An 18,104-nucleotide genomic window follows, 5' to 3' on the forward strand; every position below is an offset into this window, starting at 1 on the left:
GGACCTTAGCATTAGGCGGACGACGTCGTGATCCGTCCATCGCGTGCTTCCGTAGCTCCTAATTTTGTTGATAAGGGTCTTGAGCCGGTTGTATGTTTGAGTTGGCTCCTCGCCCCTTATCATTGCGAACCATCCAAGCTCGCCCTCCACCAACTCCATCTTGGTGAGCAAGGTGACATCATTCCCCTCATGAGAGATCTTGAGGGTGTCCCAGATCTGCTTGGCATTGTCCAAGCCGCTCACCTTATGGTACTCGTCCCTGCACAAAGAGGCTAGCAACACAGTAGTAGCTTGTGCATTTTTATGAATCTGTTCATTAATAAACATGGGACTATCCGTACTATCAAACTGCATTCTACTTTCTACAATCTCCCATATGCTAGGATGGAGAGAGAACAAGTGACTATGCATTTTGTGACTCCAAAATCCGTAGTCCTCTCCATCAAAATGAGGAGGTTTACCAAGTGGAATAGATAATAAATGAGCATTAGTACTTTGAGGAATACGAGAGTAATCAAAAGAAAAGTTCGAATTGACCGGTTTCTTTCTCTCGTATTCGTTGTGGTCGTCGTCCTTTTGGGAGGAAGTAGACTCATCGCTGTCGTAGTAGACGATCTCCTTGATGCGTCTTGTCTTCTTCTTCTTCCCATCTTTACGTCTGTGGCCCGAGCCCGAGTCGTTGGACTTGTCATCCCTTGGCTCGTTGACGAAGGACTCCTTCTCCTTGTCGTTGATCACGATTCCCTTCCCTTTAGGATCCATCTCATCGGGCGGTTAGTCCCTTTGTGAAGAGAACCGCTCCGATACCAATTGAGAGCACCTAGAGGGGGGGGGTGAATAGGTGATCCTGTAAAACTTAAACTTATAGCCACAAAAACTTGTTAAGTGTTAGCACAATAATCGCCAAGTGGCTAGAGAGGAGTCTCAACAAAACACAATACCACAAGAGATCAAACACAGAGATGACACAGTGGTTTATCCCGTGGTTCGGCCAAGACCAACGCTTGCCTACTCCACGTTGTGGCGTCCCAACGGACGAGGATTGCAATCAACCCCTCTCAAGCGGTCCAAAGACCAACTTGAATACCACGGTGTTTTGCTTTGCCTTTCAATATCCCGTTTGCGAGGAATCTCCACAACTTGGAGCCTCTCGCCCTTACACTTGAGATTCACAAAGAAATACGGAGTAAGGAAGGAACTAGCAACGCACACAAGACTCAAAATCAGAACAACAGCACGCACACAAGTCGCAACAAGAGCTCGCAACACCACTCAATGAGTTCACAACTCAACAAGAGCTCTAGATGCTATCACAATGAACCAAATGCGCGGAATCGATGTCTTGGTGCTTAGGAATGTTGTAGGAATGCTTGATGTCATCCTCCATGCGCCTAGGGGTCCCTTTTATAGCCCCAAGGCAGCTAGGAGCCGTTGAGAGCAAATCTGGAAGGCTGATCTTGCCTTCTGTCGACTGGTGCACCGGACAGTCCGGTGCACACCGGACACTGTCCGGTGCCCGATTTCTTTCCTTAAACGGCACAGCCGACCGTTGGCCGCCAGAGAGCCGTTGGCGCACCGGACATGTCCGATGCACACCGGACAGTCCGGTGCCCCCTTCTAGCCGTTGGCTCGGCCACGTGTCCCGCGCAGATCGCGCGGCCGACCGTTGTCCCGGCAGACCGTTGGCTCACCGGACAGTCCGGTGCACACCGGACAGTCCGGTGAATTATAGCCGTACGTCGCCGGTAAATTTCCGAGAGCGGCCAGTTCGCCCGAGTCAGTCTGGCGCACCACCGGACAGTCCGGTGCTCCCAGACTCAGCAGAGTCTTGGCTGCTCGAGCCAAGACATTTCCAATTGGATTTCTCCTGTTTCCAGCACTTAGACACAATACATTAGTCTTCAAAACAATGTACTAAGGCTTAGAAACATACCTTTACTCTTGATTTGCACTTTGTCCATCCATGGGTATAGATTCACAATTAAGCACTTGTGTTGGCACTCAATCACCAAAATACTTAGAAATGGCCCAAGGGCACATTTCCCTTTCAGGGCTAGGACAGTTACCTTAAGGGGAGTCCCGGAAACGCACAAACAGAGGCTAGGGCGCGGCGAGAACGCGGGTCGACGGTGGCGGTTCTCCAGTTGCACAAAAAGTGCTCCGGTGAGCGTGGCCCGAACGAACCAGAGGGGGAAAGGACGGACCGAAGGGTGTCCCGAGCTGCGGGTGATGCGGCGGAGCTTACCGAGGGAACGCGCGTGATGAGGGCTCAACGACGGTCGTGGAACGGCAACGGTCTTCAGTGAGCAGCGACGGAGCTTGTCTGGTTGCGCGCGTAGGGCGAGAGAGCGGGCGAGAGAGCTCGGTTGAAGGTGTAAGTGAGCAGGGGGAAGTGGGCGAGCGGGGCACGGGTTCTAAAGGGGTGGGGGCGTGCGGAGGAGGCCGGAGAACGCGTGGACGTGGGCGCGTCCACGGCGGGGGAAGTGGGCGGGAGGTTAGGGACGGGCTGACGGGTGGGGACCGTGGGGCAGAGAGAAAGCGAGCGCGTGCGAAAAGAAGCGGCGCCAACAGGTCAGCCCCACATAGCAGCGAGAGGGAGAGAAGAGGTGCGCGGGCTAGCGCCGACAGGCGGGCTCCGCCTGTCAGGGACCGAGGGCGCGCGGGCGCGAGCGCGCGCGAGGGGCTGGGCCTGATGGGCCGACTTGGACTGAATTGGCTTTTCCATTTTCTAAGGAATTTCTAATTGCTTTTCTAATATTTTCTCTAGGGTTTTAAATTCAAATTCAAACCAAGTTTCAAATTCAAACTAAATCAAAGATGTGCAACAATTCAAAGAATATTTGGAGCTCAGCATGATGCAACATTTCATGACTCATATTGTTTGGACAAAATAAAATAATTAATCCCTCACCAGCTAAATCTACCCAAAAGAAAAAGAGAGAGAAATTAGAGAGAGAGAGAAGAGTAACACCTGAATTTGATTGATAATTAGAAAGGAATTTTATACCCCCAAATTCAGGGTGTTATAGACCTATCCCCCTTAAAAAGAATCTCGCCCTCAAGATTCAAGGTTGGCTAGAAAAGAGTTCAGGGTACTTGGCTTTCAAATCATCCTCTCTTTCCGAGGTTGTTTCTTCTTCTGAGTGATGGCCCCATTTAACTTTACACATACGGATAGTGCTCCTCCGAGTGACCCGATCTACTGTCTCCAGAATTTGAGTTGGCTTCTCAATATACATCAGATCCTCTTGAACTTCAAGGTCCTCTATTGACAACTGCTCTTCTGGTACTTGCAAGCATTTCTTCAGCTGAGATACTTGAAATACATCATGCACGGCTGACAGATTTTTTGGTAAGCTAAGTTGATATGCCACTTCTCCACGTCTTGCTTGAATCTGGTACAACCCGATATATCGAGGTGCTAGCTTGCCTTTGACTCCAAACCTTTTGGTTCCTCTGATGGGTGACACTTTCAAGTAGACATAATCTCCCACTTCAAAACTCAGCTCTCTTCTTCGGGTGTCAACATAGCTTCGTTGTCTGGACTGCGCTGTCTTTAGATTCTCTCGAACCATTTTGATGTTTTCTTCAGCTTCAAGCAAGATATCTGGACCGAACACCTGCCTTTCGTTGGGTTGGTCCCAATGCAACGAAGTTCTGCAATTCCTCCCATACAGTCTTGGAATGGGGACATCTTCAGACTGGCCTGGTAGCTGTTGTTGTAGGAGAATTCTGCATATGGTAGCCTCTTGTCCCAGCCTAACTTGTCTTGCAAAGCACAAGCTCTCAACATGTCTTCTAGAATCTGGTTGGTTCTCTCAGTCTGACCATCTGTCTACGGGTGATAAGCTGAACTGAACTTCAAGTGTGTGCCCAAAGCTTCGTGTAGATGCTGCCAAAAATGAGAAGTGAACTAGGTGCCTCTGTCTGATACTATCTTCTTTGGAACGCCATGCAAGCACACAATTCGAGACATGTATAACTCTGCCAACACTGCACTGTTATAGGTTGTCTTGACTGGTATGAAATGAGCCGTATTTGTTAAACGGTCCACTACTACCTATATGGAGTCATAACCAGCTCGAGTGCGGGCCAGACCAACTATAAAGTCCATCCCAATTTCATCCCATTTCCACTGAGGAATCCACAACGGCTGCAACAAACCTGTGGGTCTCTGATGCTCTGCCTTGATCCTCTGACAATTGTCGCATCTGGCAACATACTCTGCTATCTCCCTTTTCATATTGTACCGTCAGAATCTCTTTTTCAGGTCTTGGTACATTTTCTCGCTACCAGGGTGTATAGAATATGCTATCTCTTGAGCTTCCTTGAGAATTAGTTCCCGGATTGATTTGATGTCGGGAACGCACAACCTATCCTTGAACCATACCACTCCTTCAGCATCTTCATGAAAATCTGGACCTTTCCCATCGATGATCAGATGTCGGATCTTGTTGATCTTCTCATTGTCTTTCTGACCTTTCCTGATGTCTTGTTCTAGAGTGGGTTCCAACTCGACTGTCACTCCTTGAGTGTTGTTCAGAAATCTGAGACTCGGCCTGTCGAATTCCTTTGCTAGCTCGAACGGCATCGGGTGAGCGGCCAACATATTAACTTGACTCTTTCCGGTCAGAGCATCCACAACCATGTTTGCTTTGCTCGGGTGATAATGTATTTCCAGCTCATAATCTTTGATCAACTCTAGCCATCTTTGCTGCCTCATGTTTAGCTCAGACTGAGTGAATATGTACTTGAGGCTCTTGTGATCCGTGTAGATATCACACTTCTGCCCATATAAATAGTGTCTTCAGGTCTTCAGTGCATGAACCAGTCCTGCTAGCTCCAGATCATGAGTGGGGTAATTCTTCTCATGAACCTTCAACTGGCGGGACGAGTATGGTACTACTTTCCCTTCCTGCATTAACACACATCTCAGTTCGGTGTACGAAGCATCACAATATACTGAGAATGGCTTATGAACATCTGGCAGAACCAATACAGAGGCTGTTGTCAACTTCTGCTTCAACATCTCTAATGATTCTTGGCACGCGGGGGTCCACTTGAACTCAACATTATTTGCCAGCAAGGCTGTCATTGGCCTAGCAATCTTGGAGAAACCTTCAATGAAACGCCGATAATAACCGACCATTCCAATGAAACTCTTGATTCCTCGGGCACCTTTCAGTGCTTTCCAGTCCAAAATCGCTGCTACCTTCTTTGGATCCACAGCTAGTCCATCTCGGTTTATGATATGACCCAAGAACAGAACTTTGCTGATCTAGAACTCACACTTGCTAAGCTTGGCATACAACTAGCAATCTCATAGCCTCTGGAGTACCTTCCTCAAATGTTCCTCATGCTCTTGCTCATTCTAGGAATATACAAGAATATCATCAATGAACACCACTACGAACTTGTCGAGGTAATCCATGAACATGCTGTTCATCAGGCACATGAAGTAAACTGGCTCATTCGTCAAACCGAATGACATGACCATGAACTCATATAGTTTATACTTGGTGATAAATGTTGTCTTCGGCACATCTGAAGGTCGAATTCTGAATTGATGATAACCTGACCTCAGATCTATCTTTGAGAACACACTGGCTCCTCTCAACTGGTCAAATAGGTCCTCGATTCGAGGCAGGGGGTACTTGTTCTTGAAAGTGACTTCATTCAAGGATTTGTAATCAATGCACATCCTCTTTGTACCATCCTTCTTCTCCACAAATAGCACTGGGGCTGCCCAAGGTGAAGTACTTGGTCTGATATAGCCTTTCGCCAACAACTCATCAATTTGCTTCTTGAGTTCCACCAACTCTTGTCCGGACACTCGATAGGCTCTCTTGGATATAGGGGTGGTGCCTGGGATAAGCTCTATGACAAATTCAACTTTCCTTTCAGGTGGCATGCCGGGTAACTCCTCAGGAAACACATTGGGGAATTCCGACACAATTCTAATATCCTCAATTGGATTGGCCTCCTTGTCATCTACTGATAAATGGTGACAGGCTCCTTCTTCTAGTTCAGGCAAGTACAGTTTGATTACTACTTCTTTTCCGGATGGGAACACCAACTTGACTTTTCTCTTATCACAATTGACATTGGCCTTGTTTCTGTGTAGCCAAATCATCCCTAGGATGACATCTAACCCTTGAGTATCCATTAGTTCTAGGTTAGCGGGGAAGTCTATCCCCTTTATTTCAACCCTTAGATTCGGACAAATCCTATCGGACTGAACTTTTCCCCCAACTGAATTAACTCTTAAAGGTGGACTCATTGGTTCTATGGGGATGTTATGTGCTTCTACCCAAGATGTAGAAACAAAAGAATGCATGGCACCAGTGTCAAATAATACTTTTGCTGGATGGGATTCGACTGGAAACATACCTACTGCCACGTCCTAAGCATCCTAGATTGCTTCGGCCTCTAGGTGGTTCACCTTTCCACGGTTGTAAGCCTGGCCACGGTCTCCTAGTGCTTGTTGTGGTGCTCCTTGTCTTGCTGGGGTATTGACTGCTGGCGACTGATGAGCTGCTTTCTTTGGACAGTTCTTCTCCCAGTGGTTTTGTTCTCCACAATAAAAGCATGTGCGGCCTCCTACTTGCGATGGGGCTGCTTGGTTGTTCTGGTTGGCTACAAGGGCAGGAAGGCGAGCTGCCTGGTTGTCTTGACGCTGGTACTAATTTCCTCCCTGATGGTTTCTTTGACGGTACTGCTGCTGCTGCTGAGGAAACTGCCTCTGGTATTTGTGCTGGTGCTGACGCTGATGCTGGTTGTAACACCCCTGGTGTTACTAACACTAAAACTTGAGCATGACATCATGTGCATTGACATTTCATATTGTTTTTACACCTAGAATGCATTCACTAGGTAAACATTTCAAAGAAGTTGGGATGATAGGGCTTGGTGTGCTATAAACCCTAGGGTAGCGTACTTAACCCTGAATTAGGACTTATGGGTGAAAGTGAAGCTTAAATGAGTAAAAATCTCATGAGACATGAGAAATGATCACAAGGTATCACAATTGATGGACTTTAGTGGCACCAAAACCCTAATGTGTCTAAAACCCTAAAAGAACTTTAGAAACCCTAATTAAAACCCTAGGGGGTAGATGCAAATTTTGTGCACTTTTGGACCAAAGTAATAGAACACCACAAATCATGTGTTTTTCACATTTGAGGATTTGCAAGTTAAGTAGTGGGATTTGGACTTATTTGCAAGAAGTACCCCATGAACCCCATATGTTTAAGTCTAAATTCAGTTAAATGGGATCAACTTTGAAGCTCTACATCTCAGAATTCTTGAGGATTTTGCTCTCGGTCAATATAGCAAACTTGTAGAGCTATATAAGGAGAACAAATTTGATTAAGTGAATAAGTCCTAGTGCTACATGAAAGTGGGAGAAAAATAGACCTGAAGTTGGTCTGTCAGTCGAGTGTAACTCTGAAACTGGACTGACAGGGAACTAGGACCAAGTTTGGGAGCTATTTTGAGTATGATTCAGTGAGAATTTAAGTATGGTTTCTATAGCAAGATTAAAGCTGTATTATAGGACAAGAACTTTGTTATAGAGGGATTAACGAGTTGCCACATAGAAATTGGAGATTAATGCCCTGCAAATTTCTCTGTCAGACAGACTGAATGGAGTTTTGATTGTACAGTAACTAAAGAAGATCTTTGGTGCATTGCACCTTGCCACCGGCGACCCCCCGCGCCTGGATTCGCGCCGGTGATGCGATTCGTGCCCGTTGGCGCACGGATAACGCCTCGGGGTGAAAAGATCTTCACCGCAGATGAGATCAGGAGCTAGCCATCGTACCCACTTGACTTATCGTCGGTCTAGATTGCCTCGCCGGAGTTTGTCGCCCGCCGCTTGGGTGCCACGCGTCTGAGAGGTTTAACAAGTCGTAGTAAACCTGTGTTGCAAGCCCATCCATCGCCGGAGGCCTTGCCACGGTGACTGCCACGATAACCTACTCCGGTGACTCTTCCTTCTCTTCGGCCACCAGCGCGCCATTCCAAAATTAGGAGCCACTGCCCTTGGACACTATAAATTGAGCATACCACTAGCTCCGTTAGGTAATCACGAAGCCAGAGCACCTGCTCCTGCCTCCGATTAGCCACCATAGCTCCCTAATTCCTCTTTTCCCCCAAATCGGTTTTCTGCACCCCGTGAACACCTCGCCGTGACCAGACTTCTGTAGGTTAGTTCAAGCCTCCTTGATTAATGTTCTAGCCTCCCTCAAGTCCTCTGGTACGCATAGACTCATTGGATTGAACTAGACCGCCCTAGATCACCAAGAACACATTTGTTTGTTCTCGGTTTTCGCCGTTGTCGTGGACAGAGTGTTCCCAACCTGGAATTGTGCAATTAGTTGAGGGATTCGTGTCGCTGGGGGTTGAATTAGGGGTCGAGCAAAGGAGGGGCCGAGCTGTTGCGTTTTCTGGCCGGGATAAGCTCGCCGGAGCCACTGCTCCGCCATCCGTGGTCGGGGATCTCACCTTGTGAAGAAATAGAAAGGGAGGGGCCTTAGTGCAGATGTCAGTGAGACAGTGAAATAGTGGAAAGGATTCTTTACGGGGTTTTCAAACAGCCAGGGGCCTCTGTGCAAAGATGACACCACGGGCGCACGCGGGCGGGCGCGCGTTTCCCTAGACGTGGGCCGACTTGGGCCGGTTTCAACCCATTACTATTCACCTTTTCCCTTTTCTTTTTCTGCCAGACTTAGGAAATACATAGGAAATTATAGAAAAAATGATAAAAATATGAGACCAATTTTGTTGAACTCCTATATTTCTCTAGTATTTCATAAAAATAGTTCCAAGATTTTTAGTCCAAACCAGGAATTATTTAGTATTTAAGTAGGCCTAAACTTAGACTTTTGGAATTTTAGAAATTACTTGATGACTCCAAAAATCATAAAACTTTTTGGATAAACTTAATTTAATAATTAGAACCCATGGGTAAAGTTTGACATGTTTTGGACATTATTTGATCTCAAAACCTAAAACCCTAGCTCCTTAGAATAAAACTGTCTAACCCTACTAAAGTGTTAACCTAGAAGACCCTAGTTTCCCTGGTACACCGTGAAGGAAAGTTGTATTCAAGATACAACTTGATGTACCTCTATTATCATTGCATTTTCATAAGCATCACATGAGCATTCATGGTTATGTATATGGTTATGTATAGAAAACGAGGAAGAAGTAATTGTTAAAGAAGAAGAGACTGCACCACCAACTGAGAATCCAACTGCCGGGAACTATTTTTATTTTGATATCTATGGAATAGAGCCTGACTCCCCTACAACACAAGGCAAGCCTCGATGCATTTGCCACCTCCTTGCCGTTTTAAAATCTTTATCACCTTATATGATGCATTAGGTGATAGGAGTTGTGTGCTAAACCAGTTACTGCATTTCCTTCCTTGGAACTATTTACCATTCCTTGATTACCTGTTTTATGAAAAGGTTTTCTAATGCTTTGTCCTTCTTTAGAAAAACAAATGTTTTGTTTTAAAATAAAAGGTGATGCTTCACAATGGATGGGATGTTTTCAAAAATAAAACTTGATGGTGGATCCATCATGGCCGTGATGGGTTCAACATCAGAAAAGATGTACCTCTGCCAGGTACCAAACTTTGGGTTTAAATGATAAAGCTGAGACCGGGCGGGTGACTTGCACGAGAAGGGAGTCTCGGTGTAGTGTCTCTGTCTGAGTCGACTAAGGACCGTGTCGATGTAGGCCTGCTGACCGAGGACCTTTTAACTGGTCACATGCCTCGTCATGGGTAAGCTTTGCCTCGAGCAGACTAATACCAGAAAGGCCAACACACAATTAGAGTGGAGAGATGGCAAGAGTAGCATGTACCCTCCATGGCAAGAGGCTGGACGGTGGTGTATCTGTGCTCTCGGTTGGCGTGAACCTGGTCTGGTCTTAAGAAACCCGGTGGCGAGTTGACATATGCAAGGGTTAAGTGCTACATATGTCGTGTGATTGGAGATCCTCAGCTGAGTATTAATTGATTCGGATCGCCGTTACTTCTCGGACTTGAAGACTTGGTCACTGACTTACACGTAGCATTCCAGTGAACTAAAAGGGGTGATAAAAGACGACCAGTGTAGGTCAAGTGCTTAAACTAGTTTAGAAAGAACTCTAGTTACAGGTAATGACTTAACTTGCTATTAAAACTGGATTTTAAGGATCCACTATCAGTAAGCATTTCTGCAAACAAAGTCATTGATATTTGATCAGCCTTACCTTGACTCCCTCAAGCCAGCATATCCTTGAGAGTCTTTTCTTTTGACGGGTAAGACTTGCGAAAGTACACTCCGTACTCAGGGTTTTCGAACCCATGTTGTTGTAGGTGAGGAAACAACATGCTTTTGCTATTTTTGTTCTAAGGTGGTGCCCAAGGAAGAATCCCAGCAGTGAAGTCGCGTGAGGATGTTGACCTCCCACTTGAAAAACAATATACTTTTATGCGGGAGGGGTTTTTGCCTCCCGAGTCTGTAATAAAAATACTTTATGCACTCCTCAATACCCTGGTTTTGTAATAACAATAATACTTTTTCTCTATATTTGAATGAATGTAAATTAAGTTATTGTAATTGCTTCCACTATTGTTTCCTCCGATGTGATGTAATATCTGCGTGACAGGTGAAGCGTTCTTGGGCGAGGAAAGGAGGATATAATTACCGAACTTGTTGAGTATTTATGTGCATCTACAGGGTTGTCCAAGGTCCGTTGGACAAGGGCAACTGTAGGTGGGCCTAATAACTTGGGAGGTTCCGTCACACTGGTGTTGGTGACCTTGCTTGAATTGCTGGCGTGGGTTGCCTAAGTAGTGGGGACAACTGCTACTCCCGGCTTGGGATCCACCAATCTTGTGTTTCCTATCCTCCATTTCCCGGCGCTTCGTTTCAGTCAGGATTGCTCTGTCGATCAAATGCTGGAAGTTGGGGAAAGTGTGGTTCATCAGCTAGTAGTGAAGAGGGTCAACCAATCCTCTCAAAAAACGATATTGCCTCTTAGCATCCATGTTGACATCTTCTGGGGCGTAGCATGACAGCTAAAAAAACTTGTCCCTGTACTCACTGACCGACATGGGACCTTGCTTCAAAGCTAGAAACTCCTCCTTCCTTACTATCATCAGTCCTTCAGGCACATGGTAACGACAGAAGTTGTCCCTGAACTCCTCCCAGGTGATGGCTTCAGTGTCGGCATGGGTGGTGAGGTAAAACTCCCACCAGGACTGTGCTACTCCACTTAGAAGACGGGGACCATACAGAACCTTTCCATGATCGTTGCACTGGGCAGTGTGCAACTCGCGCTCCACAATACACAGCCAATCTTCAGCGTCCATGGGATCAGCAGAATCGGCAAAGACAGGGGGATGTCCCCTCATGAATTCTGTCCGCTTGTCTCTGGGCACCTGAGGCATCTGAACTTGCACTTGGGGCTGAGGTGGGGATGGCTGCTGTTGCACCTGTTGCATTGCTGCTAAGGTTTGACCAATTGCTTGGACTGCCTGAGTTTGCATCATGAACATCTACTCAACTGTCATCGGGGGTGGTTGTGGTAACTGCTGCTGCTGGGCTGCATCCTCCTGGGGTGCCTACTGTTCTGGCTGAGCAAGCCTTGCACCTCTGCGCCTGTTCTCAGACATCTGTAGAAAGCACACACACATATCAGATCTGAGTCTACAGTCTTTCAGCATAAGAAAAGATATATGGAAAACTTCATAGTACTGAATAACTGATCATCTTCACTGACAGCTTCTCAGATAAAGAGGAAAGTGGAAATAAAGGGATTACCCAACTAAATAACTGACTTTATTAATAACTACACCAAGTTGCAGGGGATACCCACACCTTGGTGACAATCATTACAAAGATCCAACTTCATTACATGTTCATCACGATAAACATCCTAGCATATGTTAAGCAAACTAACTCTAACTAAGACTGAATAAGACTAAGATACTAAATTAATCATTATTACAGACTTCGACTCCGTCGATCTATGGATCCAAATCTATCTGGGTCCTGCATTCTGGGGTACCATACTCGAAGCGACCACGGGGCGGTGAATGGTAAGGGTGCTGAATCCTGACAATGACGGGAGAACCACCATAAAGATAGTGGCGTGCTATGCACTCAGCACGCAATTTCGCAACCTCCGCCTGAACATTGCCCAACTCGTCAAGGGCGTGATCCAACTCGGTGTTGAGCAAGGCGGCTAGGTTGACCATGCTGTTCAGCCTAGGATTGCCTTCACCAACAGGCGAGACAATCACACCTCCAGCACTGCCGGTCAAACTACGAGGGTAGTACTTCAGGTCAAGGCCATCAGCTACCCCGCTGAACAACGAGCAATACTGCGAAAGTGCACATCGTGCTGCATCTTGCATGGCTGCCTCGACAGTATCCCTCTCAATGATATAATAGTGCTCTAAGAAGGCCTTTGCACCCTAGAGATCATTGTCTGAACGATGCACCAAGCAAGTAGCCTCCCACTGGTCAGGGTATAACCCGCGACGATGCTGGTAGACTACGCAGCAAGGTGTCGAGAGCATCGTGGAAGTGACACTCGTGAGCGACGTCGCAAGTGATGGGTCTAGCGATCTATCCCTCCGGCTCCTGCTCCTCCGAGAGCTCTGTGTCGTGGCTCAAACTGCCACCGGCGTCGTTGTCGTCAACCTCAGGGTCTCCTCCAACAGACAGGATGCCTGTGGTGGTGCAAGGGGCATCTCTGGCTGAGGTGCTGGGGAAGACTGCTTCCCAGACTCCACCTCCTGCTAAGGCGAGGGGGAAGAGTCCTATTGCTCTTGCTCCTAGCGTTGGTGCTCCTGCTCCTCGTGCAAGCAACGATGCAGTCTCTCCAGGTGACTGGACTGACCTGGCACCGTGTGGCGCACTGGATGCTCCGCTAAGCGAGAAGGCAAAAAGGGGATCACTGACTTATGTGCAGTGCACCTAAGACGAGCCATCTACAAAAGACATCGTAAGCACAAGAGTGAGAGTAGAACTATAAGACCAGAAAGTAAACAGAAAGAAAAGTGAGACAAAATTTTGTGAGATAAGTAAATAACATAGAATTGGTCAAGATGACCAACTTTTGAAATGACACTAAGGTCAAGGTAAGAGTAGGGGTCTACAATCCTTAGGGCGACCATTCTAGTCTAGGTTAGCGGTCCTACAGTCAGCAAGGCTTTGATACCACTTATGTTACACCCGATTTTGGAAGGCAAACCAAATGCGAACCATGTACGTGCCAGGATCAGAAACTCATGTACACAATGATTACATAATTGGACATCATCACACAATGGTCAAAGTAAATAGCCGAAAGGTACTTTATTTACATCAAGATGTCCAAGACATCCACATAGTCTAATACATAGCCATAGTCTTTAACATTCATATCAAAGTGCGGAAATACGTAATGTAGTAGATAAGACCTACACATGCAGCTGATTGGGGGTTTGCCACTAAGAAAAACTAGAACTTGTCGTAGTCCTGGAACTCCTCAAAGTCCTCCATGTTGCCAGCATCACCTCCTGAGCACTAAGTACAGTGGGGACAACCTGGGGTTGGGTGGTTTGTAAAACAAGGGTGAGTACACATCAACATACTCAACAAATGTCCCGTTTGGCTAAAGTGGACTAGCGGTATATGCAGTTGAGGTTAAGCAGTTGCTTTTAGTTGGTCAAATATTTATTACTTAATAGTAGAGCCAAGTTTTAGTAATGAACCCAGTTATTACCCAAAAGTACTCACATCTTGTTCATTGATTAAGGTAAAGCAATAGCATAAAGCTAACCATGATAACCCAAAAGGTAAACAAGGATCAGGTAAATATAGACTAGTCAATCCTTAACTTTCAATAATGTAATGCGGGACGGTGAATTATAAAATAGATAGGACATAATAGGCCAGAGGACGCTTGCCTTCATCAGGTTGTTGCTCAGGAAGATCTTCGGCAACACACTCAGGAACCACGGGCTGCTCGTTGTCTAAATAAAGCGATCATACATTCAATACATTTGGTAAATGACAAATGAACAGTACATCGATCATGTACAAACATTGGGAACACATCTCAAAAGGTAAAGTATTAATTCAAAAAGAGAGTTCAAATTATAAGATGAACTAATCTTATTTAGGAGTTGATTATTCTTCAAGTGTTGTCCATGATTACATAATCTAATTCTATTCATTTTATTCAGACCTAAAAGTTAAACCAGAGATAAATTCATACAATACACATTATTAATCTCACAAGATTAAATATCCATTAACCACTAGGGTTTATTTTATTTATTTTATTAAGTGAATAATTCAACACATACACTAACCTATAGTCTAGGAATAAAATTAAAGTGCACAGACTGTGGATGAACATAATTTATTTGAACAGAGAATATTCTTATGAATATTTTCCTATTTGAATCACTAAATTTGGAGTTCATATGAAAAAGATATGAAATAAACAAGTTTTGAAGTTTGAAATATGAAAATAGTTCTAATTATGTAATTATTTTAAAGTACAGGAGTCTGTTTAAAAGAACACAAGGGCCTGCGCGTAAAGTCTAAGGACGACGGGTTCTATTACCCGAAAACTCAGGGTCTCTTTAGCTAAAATTACACGCGAAGGGGTACGGCGTGTTCTCGGACATTGGATCAGCGAGCAACGGCCAGGATTAGATCTGGCTGAGCGAACGCGTGCGCGCGAACGTGGGCGCGGCTGACTAGCGGGCCAGGGGCGTCAAAGGCCTGAGGCGAGATGGCCTGATCGGTCGACCCCAGCTGTTGGGCGCGGATCAGGGAGAGAGTGGAGAACGGTCAGATCTAGATCGAGCGGTCGGGATTAGATCTGGACTAATTGAAACCGGGTCAACCGATTAGGGTTGGGCGAACTGGATGCACGCTAGGGGCTTTGTCTCCGCCGGGAAGCTAGGGGCGGCGCTCCCCTCGGGCACGCCAGCGCCATCACCGGAGGCGAGGCGGACTGGGTCCCCTAGGGCGCGAGGGGTCGATCCAGATAGCTGGAGAGGTTGGGGAGGGTCTCGCGAACACTATGGCGGGGCCGGTTTTGTGTGAACGGGGCTGAGGCGACCAGACGACGGAGGGGAGTCCTCGGCGGGCCGAGGGATACTCCGACGAGCAATCGCGGATAGGTAAATGCGAGACAAGGGAAAATAAGGGCGGGGCTAGGACAGTACCTTGAGGGGAGCCCCAGGAACGCACGAACAGAGGCTGGGGCGCGGCGAGAACGCGGGTCGATGGCGACGACTCTCCGGCTGCGCAAAAAGTGCTCCGGTGAGCGCGACCCGGACGAACCAGAGGGGGAAAGGACGAACCAAAGGGTGTCCCGAGCTGCGGGTGATGCGGCGGAGCTTAACGAGGGAACGGGCGCGACGAGGGCTCAACGACAGTCGTGGAATGACGGCTGTCTTCGGTGAGCGGCGGCGGAGCTTGTCTGGTTGCGCGCGTAGGGCAAGAGAGCGGGCGAGAGAGCTCGACTAAAGGCGCAAGTGAGCAGGGGGAAGTGGGCGAGCGGGGCTCAGGCTCTAAAGGGGCGAGGGCATGCAGAGGTGGCCGGAGAACGCGCGGACGTGGGCACGTCCACGGCGGGGGACGTGGGCGGGAGGTTAGGGACGGGCTGACGGGTGGGGGCTGCGGGGCAGAGAGAGAGAGAGCGAGCGCGTGCGAAAAGAAGCGGCGCCGACAGGTCGGCCCCACAGAGCAGCGAGAGGGGGAGAGGGAGAGAAGAGGTGCACGGGCTGGCGCCAACAGGCGGGGTCCGCAAGTTAGGGACCGAGGGTGCGCGGGCGCACGCGCGGTGTTAGGCCTGATGGGCCAACTTGGGCTGAATTGGCTTTTCCATTTTCCAGGGAATTTCTAATTCTTTTCTATTTATTTTCTCTAGGGTTTTAAATTCAAATTCAAACTAAGTTTCAAATTCAAACTAAATTAAACATGTGCTACAATTCAAAGAATATTTGGAGCTCAGCATGATACAACATTTCATGACTCATATTGTTTGGACAAAATAAAAGAATTAATCCCTCACCAATTAAGCTAAATCTACCCAAAAGAAAAAAGAGAGAGAGAAATTAGAGAGAGAGAGAGAGAAGAGTAACACCTGAATTTGGTTGATAATTATAAATAAATTTTATACCCCCAAATTCAAGGTGTTACAATGCGCCTCGTCGCCCTTCTTCTTGTATTATCTTTTCTTCTCCATCTTTCTCTTCCCCTTCTTGTTGTCGTCCGTGTCACTTGTATATGGACATTTAGCAATAAAGTGACCGGACTTACCACACCTATAGCATACCCTCTTGGAACGTGGTTTGTAATCCTTTCCCTTCCTTTGTTTGAGGATTTACTGAAAGCTCTTAATGATAAGAGCCATCTCCTCGTTGTTGAGCTTGGATGCATCAATTGGGAGTCTACTTGGTGTAGACTCTTCCTTCTTCTCTTCTGTTGCTTTGAATGCAACGGGTTGCACCTCGGGTGTGGAGGTGGCGCCTTGCTCCAAGTTGACAATGTGTTTGGAGTCTTTGATCATTAGTTCAAAGCTCACAAACTTACCAATAACTTTCTCGGGGGGACATCTGTTTGTATCTAGGATCTCCACGAATTAATTGAACTTGAGTAGGATTATGAAAAACAATAGATCTTAGAATAACCTTCACCATTTTATGGTCATCCCATTTGGTGCTCTCGAGCTGCGCACTTGGTTGACCATTGTCTTGAGCCGGTTGTACATTGCTTGTGGCTCCTCTCCTTTGTTGAGGACGAATCGACCGAGCTCTCCCTCGGTCGTTTCGCGCTTGGTGATCTTGGTCACTTCGCTCCCTTCATGCGATGTTTTGAGGACGTCCCAAATTTCCTTGACATTTTTCAACCCTTGCACCTTATTAGACTTCTCTCGACACAAGGAGACGGGGAGTATAGAAGTTGCTTGGGAACTAAAATGCCTTATTTGGGCGGCCTAATCGGAGTCGTAGTCCTCGTCGCCCACCTGTGGAGCTTGCTGTAACACCTTGAATTTGGAGGTATAAAATTTCTTTCTAATTATCACCCAAATTCATGTGTTACTCTTCTCTCTCTAGTTTCTATCTATCCCTAGATTCTCTCTCTCTCTCTCTTCCTTTTAAGTAGAATTAGCTTAAGTTAGTAGAGGCTAATTATTTATTTTTGCCGAAACATTATGGGTCATGACATGTTGCATCATGCTGAGCTTAAATATTCTTTGAATTGTTGCACATGTTTGAATTAGTTTGAACTTGAAACCTAATTTGAATTTGGAATTGAAAATCCTAGAGAAAAGAAATAGAAAAGGAATTTGGAAATTCAGGAAAAAGGAAAAGCCATTCTGGCCCAAACCAGCCCAGCTCGGCCCAGCCAGGCCGCACGCCCGCGCGCATGCTGCCCCTGACAGGCGAGCCCTGCCTGTCCTCGCCTGTCAGCGGCAGTTTGTCCCACGCTCCCTTCACCCTCGCGCTCGCTGCCCAGTGGGGCCAATCTGTCGGCGCCAGTTGCTTCACTCGCGTGTCCCTCTTCTTTCTCTGTCCCGTGGGCCCGTTCTGCCAGGCGCTGAGTCGTTGCCCCGCGCGCCCCTTCTCTCTCTCTCTCTGCGCCGTGGGCCTTCCCTGTCAGCTCCGCCCTCCCCGCGCCCGCCGTGGACCAGCGAGTGCGCACTCGCGCACGTCGCTGGGATCCTCGGCCACGTAGATCTGCGCACGCCCCAGCTCCTTTTGAGCCCCTGCCCGTGCCCGCACTCACTCCCCTGCCTCATTTCACGCAGTCCCGCCCTCGCTCGCGCTCTGCTCATGCCGCCAGACCTCGCCGAAGACCCGCGCCCGCCTCCCCGACCATCTGCTTCGCGGGAGGCCACGCCGATCGACCCCGAGCTCCGCTCCGAGGTGAGACTCCCGCCCCCGTGCTTGTTTTACTCTATTCGCGCCTGCCCTTAGCCAATTTGGCCTCGCCGGCGTGTGGCCGCGCCTGCTCGCCGCGCCCTCACGGTGTCCGGCCACCCCGACCCCGTTCAGTGCCCCAGCTTTGGCCCAGAGTGTTCCCCCACCTCTA

Source organism: Zea mays, chromosome 5 (assembly GCF_902167145.1).
Source record: "Zea mays cultivar B73 chromosome 5, Zm-B73-REFERENCE-NAM-5.0, whole genome shotgun sequence".
Taxonomy (NCBI): domain Eukaryota; kingdom Viridiplantae; phylum Streptophyta; class Magnoliopsida; order Poales; family Poaceae; genus Zea; species Zea mays.